Source organism: Hirundo rustica, chromosome 1 (genome assembly GCF_015227805.2).
Source record: "Hirundo rustica isolate bHirRus1 chromosome 1, bHirRus1.pri.v3, whole genome shotgun sequence".
In the NCBI taxonomy this organism is placed as follows: domain Eukaryota; kingdom Metazoa; phylum Chordata; class Aves; order Passeriformes; family Hirundinidae; genus Hirundo; species Hirundo rustica.
The window spans coordinates 108108069-108121573 of NC_053450.1; the positions used below are offsets into that span (position 1 = coordinate 108108069).

Consider the following 13505-nt stretch of genomic DNA (forward strand, 5'->3'; position numbering starts at 1 on the left):
AACTCTGTATTTTCAAAAACTGATGGTCTCACATTCAGAGGGCCTTGTCCATAGGACGACCACCATTTGCAGAAGAAAATACAGCAGAGAAAAAAACAGGTCTGCAGCACCCAGCCACAGAAATGGCTTAAAGCATTGTGCAGACAGGAATAATCTTAAGGGATTTAAAAAGAGATGCTCACCATATATTTAAAGTGTACTTCCTCCCAGTCCCTGACCTGGAAAAGGTTCTCTTGACTCCTCCAATGATGGCAGCAGCAACCAGGAATGAACCTCTGTGCTGGCAAGTCCGTTATCCATGGTTCCAGCAGAACAATGTAATTTCTGCTGTCTTTTTTTGCTAGTTGGGAAATCCCTCTACTTCCATTATGCACACTCTTTACAGGAATGAAATTAAATTAAATGAATGTCACATGTATGTGTGTTTATAACCCATACTCTCAGCACATGGCAAAGAGAATCCGTACAACCAACAAAAATGCTCTCGTGATAAAATGATCATGATCTTAAGTGTCATCAAACTGTCTACATAGATTCATTCAATAGCTTTCACCATTTCTTTGTTTTCTCAGTTCAAGGATTTGAGCAATTACTGTAATTATAAGAATATATCTACCCTAGACCATAGATGGGCCATGCAGCTAATTAACATATTTTAACCTAACTCTGTGAAAATGGAATATGTGATTGGTTCCTACAGAGCTGTTTATCATAGTCCTGTTGAGCTTATCTTTCTGTTATAAGAAAAATAGATTGTAGAACAAAAGAATAGGATAGAGGGGAATGTTTAAAATGGAGTGATTAACTTAATTGCTTTTTATTCAACCACCTGTAGTTCCTAGAAATGAAGGATGGGAGAAGCCATTTATTTATTTACTTAGTTATTTAACTCAAGACTGAATGACAGGAAAATTTGCCTTAAATATGATTAATAATAATTTGATGTAAAATGTAGATGAAAATCAGGGAGGAGGTTTACCTACACATTTCAAATTTCATAGACCTATGTTCTTCAATTGCACATTTTCAATGTACAAAATAGCAGAAATAATTGTAGTAGAAATAAGCATCTTTAAACACATTATATATAGCTATAAACCTAAAGGCCTAAATAAAAAAATTCAAAATTTAGTTCCTTACATAAGAAGATCTAGACTCTCACAAATAAATCCAAGGATTATGTTCTCAGTTCAAAGGAGGACACTGAAAGGGCCAATTAATTTTCTTCTTTTTTTTTCACTAAGCATGCTTTTAGGCAAGACTGTCAAAACATTGTTAGCCAGCAGAAACCAGTTGCTACCTATGGGAGGATAAAGATTAATTAATTCAAAAGTTGTTTTTTAGATCCTCTTGATATTTCAAAATCCTTCTGATTAAAAAATGAATAAATAACAAGCTTTTCCTATTTGAGCCTTAGGAATGTTTTTGCTTTACATATTCAAATTTAACAATATTAATAAAAATAAGATTGTATTAAAATCTGATTTTATTTTCAAAACTAAAGCTCTTTGATGCAACTCAAACCACAAGTTTAAGAAATTTTGCAGTTTTTTTAGCTCCTTCTTTAAATATGTGGCTTAAATTCTGGCTGGTAGCTAAGTCCTCACTCATTTCCTCAGAGGGATGGGGATGAGAACTGGAAGGGCAAAAGAGAGAAGAAAACTTTTGGGTCAGGATAAAGGCAGTTTAGTAAGTGGAGAGGGATAAAGTGAAACATAAATTAAGCAGTGCAAAGGTAGATATCACTCACCACCAGAAAATGACACTTAATCTGTCTCTGAGCAACAGCTTCTTTGGCAAAACTCCTTGTTCCCAGTTTTACTACCGAGTGTGTTGTTTTGTGGTGTGGAAGATTCTTTTGGACAGCTCAGATCAGCTGTCCTTGCTGCATCCCCTCCCCACCTTCTGCCCACCCTCAACCCATGGGCTGGAGGAGCAGAGACGTGAAAGAGAGAAGGCATTGGTGCCATGAAAGCCTGGCTCAGCAAGGGCTAACACCACTGGTGTGTAATCAACACGGTTTTGCCACTAATCTAAAACAGCACCATATGGGCAGCTATGGAGAAAAATTGCTCAATCCCAGCCAGAGTCAGTACAGGAAAAGAAAAATACCGTTGTGAAGAAAGCTGTTTAAATATTCTGGATATGTAACAAAATATCAATAATCTCAAAATGAAAGCGTTTGTTTGTATCATGGCTTGGCACAATTTTGTTTTCTGGTTATAGAGAAATGTGAAATCTTTTTCCCTGCCATTACCGTAGAGTGGTTTTGGGGGAGGAGGACAAGGACCTATCAAAAAGCTGGCCGGGATATTGGTAGCTGGGTTGACCAATCGTAAATGTTGATGCAACTTTGGAGGGGACATTTAAAACTAATCTGCCGCTGATTGGGCTCTCTCTCACTTTGGAATCAGCCATGAGGTTACATCAGAGGCTGCGGGCTGGCTCGGGTCAGGCCGGGCTGGGCCTGCTCCTCTGGGTGGCCGGGCCGGGCCTCTGAGGGCCGCTGCCCTCACAGGGAGGGCCTGGGCCGGCTGAGCCCCTTTCCTCCGCTTGCTGGCAGGGAAGAGGAGCGGCTGCAGCTCGGCAGTGCTGGCCACATGCTCAGATCATGGCAGAAGGGGCCAAGCCATGGCCCAGCTTAATCGCCGCTGGCAGCAGAGAAAGAAAGCCTGCAGCTTCAAAATAACTTTAAGCCGAGTCGCCCTGGATGAGACCGAGGGGTGGAAAAAAGGACATCTACCAGCTTCCTCCATCAGCACAGCTTTGCATTTTCTTCACCCTCATGCAGCCCGGTGCGTGCACGTGGCCCTTGCAGGCCTGGGCGGATTTAACCCTTTCCTAGCAACATGGAACTTTTAAAGCACAACTCTTCCTTGAAAGAAAGAAGAAAGAAAACAGAGGGTACGTAGAACATACACCAGATGAAGTAATTTAGATTAGAGGTGAAAGAACTAATAATATTGGAACTAATAATATTGGAATAGGACTGAAGAAGTGGACATTTTTAACCGGACTTCTCTAAGGTAACCTATGGAGAAATGGACTATTCTTTGTAGCATCTTAGTGTTGTTGGGTAGAATGCTATTCTCATCAAAATTGAGGACTGATGTAATTAAGATTTATTCAGGAACTTTAAAAACCCCTGCTCCTAGGTTAACAAGAGGTCTCAGCCTTTGAGACAAAGATGATTTTAGACTAGAAGTATTCATAAATAGTACCCCAGATATACTGAGAAGCTTTCCTGATAAAACATCACAGTCTGCAAAAACTCTGGGTGGCAGCAGATGTGTGACATTGAGAGCACTGGACTATTTTGTCTTGTGGTAAACGTCTTCGTAAAAAAACCCAAAACCTTAGAGAGACTCTTGTCCTAAAGTAATGAGTGATTATGCCTAAATAGTGAAACTGACTGAAAATCCTAAATTGTATCTTTCTGTGTTGTTTAAGAAGAAAGTTAATAGTTTGTAAAAGGAGAGAAGCCTGTTTTAAAGTGTCATTCTATTTTAGTTTAGGTTTTCTTTTTCTCAACCTTTTTTTTTTTCTTTTAGTGTGTGTTAATAAAACAATTTTTGTTCATTTTTAAGCTTAAGCCTGCTTTGTTTTTTCTCCTAATCTCTCCCTCCCACAAAAAACCAAACAAACAAAAAACAAAACCAAAAACAAAACAACAACAGCAACAACAACAACAAAACAAACAAACACAAAAAAAAACCCAACAAAAAAACCCACTAAAACCCCTACATTAATTGGTGTTTCCCCCTGGTTTTATTAAATTAAGATCATTACAGTTTGGAAAAAAATTAAAAAGTAAGTCACAAAGCTTGTCTGGAATATGGATTAGTCCAGGAGAAAAATCTTTCTCTGTTAAACCTTCCTCTGAATGAACCGGCAATAAGGACAATACTTTCTTAATGTTTTCCTAAAAGCATCTATCTCTGGTAGCAAAACTCTCATTTGGTAGAAGACAACTGGGCCAGAGTGGTTATATTAGAAAGGGTTTGGTCACTGGAAGATGGGGCATATCATAACAAGGGTGTTAGGGTCAAACATAGCACTGAAAGATTTCCAAAGAAGAGCTGCCAGGAGAAGCTGGCACTCAGATGAAAGCAAAGCTCCTCAGTGCTGGATTTGGCAACCTCCAGCATCCTCACCACGAGTTGTGTAGCAGGACAGAGCTTTGTGGATAGCATTGAGTAGGAGAAAGCAGTAATGTGCTGGAAGCAGGGGCTGCTGTTCAGAGGGACATCAGCAGGCTGGGGGAATGGTGGTCAGTGTCCCCGTTGGTGTAATTTAGTTAATGGTGCCTTGGGGTAGCAAGCCGTGTGGTTGCTGGTAAAATATGCTTTGTAAATAAGAAGAAAGATAAGATTATGGAACCCCATGTGTGTTGTTTGTCAGATCACTTTATTCTTTCTTAATAAGGGCTTTGGGTACAACAAATAAAGTTTGGATTATAAGCACTTAGGGGAAGCGGAAAGGTAGCACCAGTCTCTTCTCTCTGGTGCCCAGCAAAAGGGCCAAAGGCAATGGCTTCAAGCTGTCAGAGGAAGTTCAAGCTGGATATTAGAAAAAGGTTCTTTACCCACAGAGTGTCTGAGCACTGGAACAGACTTCCCAGGGAATGGTTGTACCTGAGTTTGCCAAAGCTCAGGAAACATTTTGACAATGCTTTAAGGCACATGGTGTGATCCTTGGGGTTGTCCTGTGCAGGAGCAGAAGTTGGACTTTGTACCCTGTGGATCCTTTCCAGTTCAGGGTATTCTGTGACTTGTCCTGGAGTTGTGGTAGAGGAGGTTTAAGTTGCATATTAGTAAAGGTTCTTCATCCAGTGGGTAGTGGTTGGGCACTGGAACATCATCCCCAGGGAAGCAGTCAGAGCCCCAAGCCTGAGAGAGCTCAAGAAGCATTTGTACAACATTCTCAGGCACGTGGTGTGATTCTTTGGATGTCCAGTATAGGGGAAGGAGTTGGACTTGGTGATCCTTGAGAGTCCCTTCCAACTCAGCATAGTCTATTGAATCAGTGATTCTGTGGTATTCCTAACATATTGAGAGTGGTGTAGCTGTGGGTCAGGAGGCACAGAGAAGGTGTTTAGAATCTCCATTCTTAAAGATTGTTGAAACGCAACAAGAGTCAGTCCTGGGCAGGCTCATCTAACTTTGAGTTTAGCCATGCTTTGAACAGAGAATAGGACTGTATGATCTCAAGAGATATCTTACTATCCATTTTTGGCTGTGATTTAAACTTATCTCAGCCCTATAGAGGTGAATCTTCCTTCCGCATTTTACTTTGTGTTCACAAGTTTATGAAGGTTCAAGTTACTAAATTTGGTTACTAAATGTAGTTACTAACTGGCAGCAATTACTAAAGTAGAACATTTTGTAACACAAATTTAAGTTATCATTTGCTCCTACACATGTCCTGACCTCCAGAACAAGATTTTGTCCTTGCTATTATTTTAACATCTCAGGATTTTTCTGTTCTAGGAAAAATACCCCTTGACATTGAACTACATGAAACCACCTTGGTCCAACGTAATTATTACTTTTGTCATTTTTACTTCCCAAGTACTGCAGTGGTTTCACACTCCTACACATTTTTGTAAAAGGTGTTGTTATGGTGATACATTTCACATGCTGCATTTCTTCGTATGTCTCTGCTACCACTCATTTGTGTCCCCTGTGTACTTAAATATGCTCATGAGTGACCAGTTTGGGGTATTTAATCAAGAAACAGCTGAGATGAATTTTGCAGATTCTATTTTGTCACAGCTTGGTTTTTCTTATTTCTCTGTGAATTAACTGCTTTGTCATGTGTTTCATTTATTCTTCTAATTTTGCAGCTTCCTGTACTTCACATTCATTGGGGTGTTAAGTTTGGTAGTGGTGGTTTCCATCCTTGTCCACACCCCACTGCTGCACTACAAAAAGATCTAACTCTTCAAAAGAATCAGAGAAGTCTCAGCCTTTCAACTGCTTAGTTGACTGAGCATTAATACTGCTCAGTGAAACAGGTATCAGCTCAGATTTACAGTCTCCTCTCAGTGGCAGATGGAATGATAAGTCCATTTTCAAGTGTGGTTATTTTTCATTTTTTTATTTGTTACTGAGTTTCCAGGCTGATTATTGTTGAGACAAAATAAAGAGCACAAAAGTGTGCAACATCCATTCAGCAGCCCTGAAAGGAGCATATTCTTGAATATCAGAGTAGTGCTACAGTAAATTGCCTCTTTATTTATATAACAGAGTATACAGAGGAGATAACAGCAGAGCTAATGAGACTCTGCATATACATGGGTTACGTTAGTAATGAGAAACAGCTCCACTAATTTACTCTGCTTCCTAATGAAATTAAATTCATGCTGTAAAAGTCTTTTACAATAAAGTCAATACAAACCTGAAGTAGATCAGTTTCTAACTCCTTCATTATGGCAGCGTGATATAAACAATATCAGGATTTTATATTGGCATGAGACAGTAAGCATTGTTGGTATGCTGAGCTTGTTCCAGTTTCCACAAAAAGCCCCCAATAGCTCCCTTTCCTCATCCCTCCCTTTCCTGCACACATGCAGACAGGTAAATCAGTGAACTGTTATTTCTCTGGTTTTAAGTTAATTTTTGAAAAATACATAAGTCTGCACATGTAAATTCATTAAACCATACATAAGTCTGCATAAATGCAAAAATACATAAGTCTGCACATGTAAATTCATTAAAAGCAATATAAGCTCAAAATGTAATCTTGAATTTTCTTCCCAAGTGGTGCGCCGAATTCTTAGCAAACTTCACAAAGCATATTCCCACTGACTAGACCTACGAATTATCATCTATCTGCCTGACACTTGTTGAGCTTCTCCTTAATATGCTGTTTGGATATTCTACTAGTTCTTTCCTTCTACAGTATCCTGGTTTTCCATGCTCAAAGCTGAGCTGAGACCACAAATACTTTAGTTCTTGCATTACCTGAGTAACGAATTATGTTCCATCATGGTCCTGCAATATAAAAGGGTCTTCAAAGGTGAGAAAGATGTCAAGAAGCTGTAGAATCATCTCAGCTGCTTTTTTTTGTTGTTGTAAGTGGATGGCAAACACAAAATTTGGTGATGCACTCCTGGTGCATCATTATCCACTTCAAGCTGCCCAGACATATGGTCTGCATATTGACAGTCAATTTACCCCATGCCAGGTTCTCGTTGTTCAAAACAGACCAGTGAGGAAACCATTCCAAGTAATGCCTTCTCTTTTCTTGGCACATTACACAGAAGGATTTGAAGTCCTCAACAACATCTCTGGTGATGTTTGCACACTTAGACAACAAATGTTTCATGGCACAGTCGTGGCTGCCACGGCCATATGTGCTTTTATGATTAAATCACATATATCCTCAATGCACACATAAAGGAGACTCCTCTTCTGTTTGCCTGCTCTCAATCAACTTCTCAGTGTGTCCACATGTAGAATTTCATATCTGAAATGGGGCAAATAATAAGCAGTTTATCAGAAATAATTCTGTGTATGTAAATGGGGAAAGCACTGATATATACATTTAGACTTAAAAACAGAGAGAATGTGTTCTCTGTACTTACTTTTCTAAGCAGATAGTGTTCATGGCTCAACTTTGACTTGATATTCTCTCTTTTTTGTCTTTATTCCAGCAATAGTAGAACAATACTCTCTCTTTGGGATCGTGTATGTGGAGCATTTCTTCTTTTTGTACAGTTGTTCTCTAAATTTAAGTTGAAAGTCCTGGGACAACTTCAGGAATAATTCAGCAGTTAGAGAGAAATCTGATTCAGCTCCCTCTGTTTATGTACAACTGCTCTTGCCCCAATTTCTGACATACATTACTGCCATATTGTGAAACCACACATTTTGCAAAATGAATAAAATTTTTAATAATTTCTCCTAATCACTTCCAGTTATTTTGCAAAATGACAGAAAATAGAAGGCATGTATTATGCAAAATATCCTACCTCTATCTTTTTGAACTTGTTGGTTTAAAAGATAACAGAAAGAGCTCTTTTCATTTTATTTCCCAGACTGTTTAATACCCCACAGTATATTTCAGAGCACACTATATATCACATTTTCGAAAATAAAGACGCTTCTGAGATCAACTTTGTAAAATGTACAGCTGTTTTTAATTTTTTGTTTAATTGGATGGATATTTGACCTGACCTTCCCTACTAGAACAGTAGTGGTAAAAGATGACATTTTGTCAAATGCTGGAAACCATTAGGTATTCCAGGTGATGACCAAGAAAAGGATGTGGTCCAGGGGTGTAATCAAATGACCAATATTTTCTGAAATACCTAAACCCAGTCATTGTATGTGGCTGAAACGGTCATTTCATGAAAGAACAGCAAATTGCCAATCTTTTTTTTTTTTTTCTTTAATTTTAATAGCCACTTCCACAGATTCATGATATTATATACAGATTGTCTGCTGTTCAGGTTTAAACTTCTGAAGGCCAGTCCACTGAAAAACAGTGTTATTCTTGCAAGATGAATTTAACTTATATACTGCTTTTCCCTATGGGAAACTTTGTGACTTTATTTCTAGTGTACAGACACATTTCATGTCTTGAGATGATTCTCATTCAGCTGTTCCTTCTGTAGCAGAGGGCAGGGACTGTGGTCTGTGTCCATGTTTGTGGTATTTGCATCCATTTGTGTTTCTCTCCATGCAGCCTCCGGACAGGTGGGACTCTCCTCTCCAAGGGTAAGATTGAAGGTTGTCAGTCATGTTTTCCCATTAATGCAGACACAATCTGCCCTTTCTTATCTTCTCTCACATTTTTGTAGTTGTTTTGTTAGTGAAGTCTCTGTGAGGTCTTGCTCCACTATGGAGAAGTGCTGGGAAGACAAAGTCCTATGTGCAATTCTTAAATTTTATCTGTAGAGATTGTAGTGCCACCACTCCATTAGGGTATGCCTCCCCTCGACCACTGGCTGCTTGTTATGTTTCTTCATGCTGCAGAACTCTAAAGCAGATCAGGGGCTGTGAGGTCTTTTCCATGAGTTCTTCCCTTAGTGTGTGTTCCCTGTTGAGCACAAGTCAGTGTCTTGCTTCCTACAAGTTCAGATGAAGCATTTGAGGATGCTATCAAATTTCTCTGCCAATGTCTCTCTTGCCTCTGTTGTCAGCATTGGGCATGTGTCCCTTCCTGACAATGACCCTGCTGTGGGTGGGGTTGTCGGATTTGGTAACTGAGCCCCCAGCTGGTTGAGCACTACCCTTCCCAGCTGTGGGACTGGCACCATTTCCATTAGAAAGACCTGAGTCATGTGAGCCTACTTGTCCAAAGATTCCGAAGTTTCCCCAGGGTCCTGCACCTGGGGAAAAATAACCCCCTGCACCAGCACAGGTTGGGGGCCAACCTGACGGAAAGCAGCTTTGCAGAGAAGGACCTGGAGGTCCTGGGTGTCCATGAGGCTGCAGTGTCCTTGTGGCCAAGATGGACAGTGGTATCTTGGAGTGCATTAGGAAGAGCTTTGCCAGCAAGCCGAGGGAGGTGATCTTGCCCCTCTACTCAGCCCTGTTTGGGCCACACCTGTAGTGCTGTGTCCAGTTCTGGGTTTTTTGGTACAAGGGAGACATGATGGTCCTGGAGCAGGTCCGGTGAAGGACTACGAAGATGAGCACCTCTACAATTCTGCTGGAGCCTCTCCCTTATGAGGCCAGGCTGAGAGAGCTGTGTCTGTTCAGCCCAAGAAGTGATGTCTGAAAGGGCCCCTCATCAATGTCTATCAGTATGTGAGGGGAGGGTGCCAACAGGATGAAGCCAGGCTCTTCTTAGTGATGCCAAGCACTAGGACACGAGGCAATGGGCAGAAACGGGTGCACAGGAAATTCCATCTGAATATGAAGAGGAACTTCCTTACTGTGCTGTGACCGTGTGCTAGAACAGATTACCCAGAGAGGTGGTAGAGTCTATCTTACTGGAGATACCAAGAACCATCTGGATGCAATCCTGTGTTATGTCCTCTAGGATGACTCTGCTTGAGCAGGGAGGGTGGATCAGATGATCCACTGAAGGCCTTTCCTACCTTACCCAGTCTTTGATTTTGTGATTCTGTCAGTCACATGTGAATGACACACAATTCCTTGAAGGCACAAATGTCCGAGCTGATGAGCAAAACCAGCCTGACATTCCCAAACTGGAGGCATTACTGAGAAAGAGGGAAATTATTGGTTGGGAGTGAAAGCAGCCAGCTGGCATGTCTGCTGCCTCACCAGAGAAAAGAGGACTATATATTACTTATTGTTAGTCTCCAGGAAATGGACACTGTATGTTACCTTTATTGGTTTTTTTTCTCTATTCAGCAAAAATTTTGGTTTATTAAGCAGCAGCTTGCAAGTGAGGTAAATTACTTCACTGAGTGTCAGAAAGTTTAGTTTGATTTTCTGAAAGTTTTGTCTGGAAAGTCAAGCTAGTACTTTATTAATGACCCTTTGACTTTTGAAACCAGCCCTTGCTTCCAATCAAGTCCTAGCCATAGGATGTACTTACAGGGAAAATGCACGCCAAGTTCTATTTCTCTAAAGACAGCAGAAATGGGTGACTTTATGGGTCAGAAATGTCCAATTCTGCAACTCTGTTGAGGCTGTTATTCAGGAGCTGCTGCCTCTGCTGCTTTCAGGGTTTTTCATGCCCATCTCTCTCTATCCCTGGAGAAAACATCAAAAGTCTGAAAGCCCCCAAAACCCCTTTATTAGCCTGTAGCTGTGGAAGTACTTCTTCCTCAACCAGTACTTTTAGTCTAAGGCACCCTGGTTATTGGGAATACATAGAAATGGAAATGTCAAGCAATGTAGACTGTGGAAAACTGCCTAGAAAGAAAAGATCTGTATCCTGAGGGGAAATAGACAAGTAGGATTACAGTCTGATAAAAGCCTTAAATTAGGATTGCTGACTCTAACAAAGCAAGACAAGTGGTAGATATAAAGTTTGCATAGATGGTCCCATAAAAAGCATGAATTGGTGCTGGATAACATCATCAACTTAAATCCTGGAATTACTGAGCCCCCTAATTTGCTCATTATCGTGCTGAGTTAGTATTAACATAATTAGCATCAATTTTATTCAGGGAAAAAAGCCACTACTATTTTTTGTGATACTATGGTGCAGGCTACTGTGAAAGTGTGCATTTTTACAAGAATTAAATTACTTGTGATTTTAAAACGTGGATGAAGAAGATTAGTTGGGCTGTTTAGTTGGGAGATACTGTTTGTAAAATCATGTTTTATGTTTCATTCCAAATTCAGATTTAAAATACTTTTAATTTATGTGCATTTTTGTCAGAGGAAGATTACTTTTTCAGCACATAGTCATTTTGGTTGTTAATAACTTTATTATAGTAGAAGGGTTATAATATAATGTTACAAAGCTATGCAGTGCCTACAGAATGCATGCAAGGCATTTTCTTTAACCAACCACATTGCTAAAGGAGGAAATAAAAATGTTATGCCAATTTCCATTCTCTCCCGCCACAAGGAGAATATGATTTATTTGTGTAGCTTTAAAGCAAATCTGGATCATAGCAGTTTATTGCTTTCTTAAGGACACACAGTTAACCAGTAGTGAACTACACATTCAAGTTGACTCCTTCCATGTTTTGAAAGTCTCTGTAGTTCCCCAGCTACTGTTGAATCTGGCTGGTAGTTGTCATTCTTTTTATAGTGATCCTTTGGGAACAAACACTGTCTTGGACAGATTTTTCTCATATAGACACACTGCAAGCTCTCACATTTCTTTCTCAACAGATGTGGTCCAGGCTGTTTGCAGAGGGTGAGCTGCCCAACACCTCACCTGTGCTAAGAACTTCAGTGATTTCCACCTTTTATTGTTGTATAGCTTGACTCATACTCTGACCTGAAAATACCTTTTTATGATCAAACACTCTGGTAGATATAAAGGATCTTGAAGCAAGAAGGAAGAAAGATAAGGTAGAAAGACTAGAGAAGAGATGGGATCCCGTAAAGTAACCATCTTGGTGAGACCAAAAGCCATGAGCATAGCTCTGAGATTGCGCAGGTACAACAAGATCAACCAATTGTTATTTCATTGCTGTCTGATGTGCAAGAGATGTTGAAGGTGAAGCAGAAAGGAAGGGAAAGATTCATGTGTGTGAAAAGGTGGATTTCAACAGCATCATGAGAAGAGACTCTCATGGAAATCGATCAGTTGGTAACCTCTAATTAGTTAAATGATTAAATTATTATACCACCAACTTTAGATGAAAAAAAATATGACCTTATGCAGATGTCAAGAAAAAGAAAGATATATTAGTTGTTGATGTCTTTGCTTAGAGGAGTTAGAGATTTATATTCTTTTTTGGGGGGGATAGGTTTAAAGCAGCTGAGCTATGAAAGCCTCAATGTCTTTCAAAGAAATATTTTACCAATTTTTTCACCTTTTTTAGTGGAATTTATTTCTGTCTTCAGAGACAGCAACTGACAATGCCTCACTGAGATGTAATATGCTTTTTAACTACACTAGGTCCATTAGCTTTTTCCATCCCTCCAATCCAAGCAGTAACAATTTCATTCTTTCTACCAGTACAGGGTACAAAATATATAGAATTGCTTTCAAGCTAAAGATACTGTAACTACTTATAAACTTCATAAATACAGAAAATTAACATAAGATTAAAAAAAAAAAAAGCATCTCTACTTTGGGTACCTAGAATATCTGTCTTTTGAAGAGAAGATAAATGCTGTCTGAATGATAAAAAAAACCCCAAACAAACAAACAAACAAAAAAAACCCACAAAAAAACCCCAAAAACAAAAACAAAAAAAACCCACCAGACTTTTGTTTGAACTTTCAGTGTCTATTTCAGTAAGTGTATAGTTTTTTTAGACATATTTTCATAACATGAGAAAGATAAAATTATTTTCTGCTGCAGGGATACCATCTCAAAAGGTGATTCTGAGAAAATATTTTAAAAAGTAACTATCTATCACTGGTTTAGTTTTAAGTAGCTGGCTTAATTGTTCAATTCACTTAGAAAATTATTCTTCTCTTAACAGTAAAGAAACAAACCTGCTCAGGAAGAATAATATCTTCCCTGATATTTTATGAGAGCTTGAGGGAAATAAATAAGAATTGTATGGGGAAATGATATAGTTTCAAAAATCTGTACCTTAGTCCATAAAAACCAGCTTCTTTATTTGTGTTTCTACATTGCAATTCTCAAGTCTCCTCCTAGTGCCTTTGACCCACAAATCTTGATGTAAGAACAGTAAGACAGAACAGTCCATGACCTTCCTCCTCTTTTCTCCAGGTCCATCCCCAACTCACTGGGTAGCACCATGAGAAAATTGTTGAGGTCACCTTCCTGTTTACCAGCTGAGACCCTGGAGGCAATTTGTTCCATTACTTCAGGAAGCTGATGTGCAAAGCCCTGTGTGAGTGTGTTGTACTGTTTCCAGAGCACACCCTCGCTTGCTGAGGAGGGAGTTTGCTGGGTCTGGTCATCACTGTCCTGTCCCAGGTCCT

The 13505-nt window shown here is 39.6% G+C and overlaps 1 long non-coding RNA gene across 1 annotated transcript in view; it reads left to right on the forward strand.

Moving 5' to 3' along the window:
- The window catches only part of LOC120754205 (uncharacterized), a 33447-nt gene extending 20024 nt beyond the window's left edge, over positions 1-13423 (forward strand). Inside the window, exon 5 of the long non-coding RNA XR_005701355.2 lies at positions 13291-13423. This is a non-coding gene — a long non-coding RNA (uncharacterized LOC120754205). The remainder of the gene's footprint in view (positions 1-13290) is intronic.
- The last annotated feature ends 82 nt before the right edge of the window (positions 13424-13505 follow it).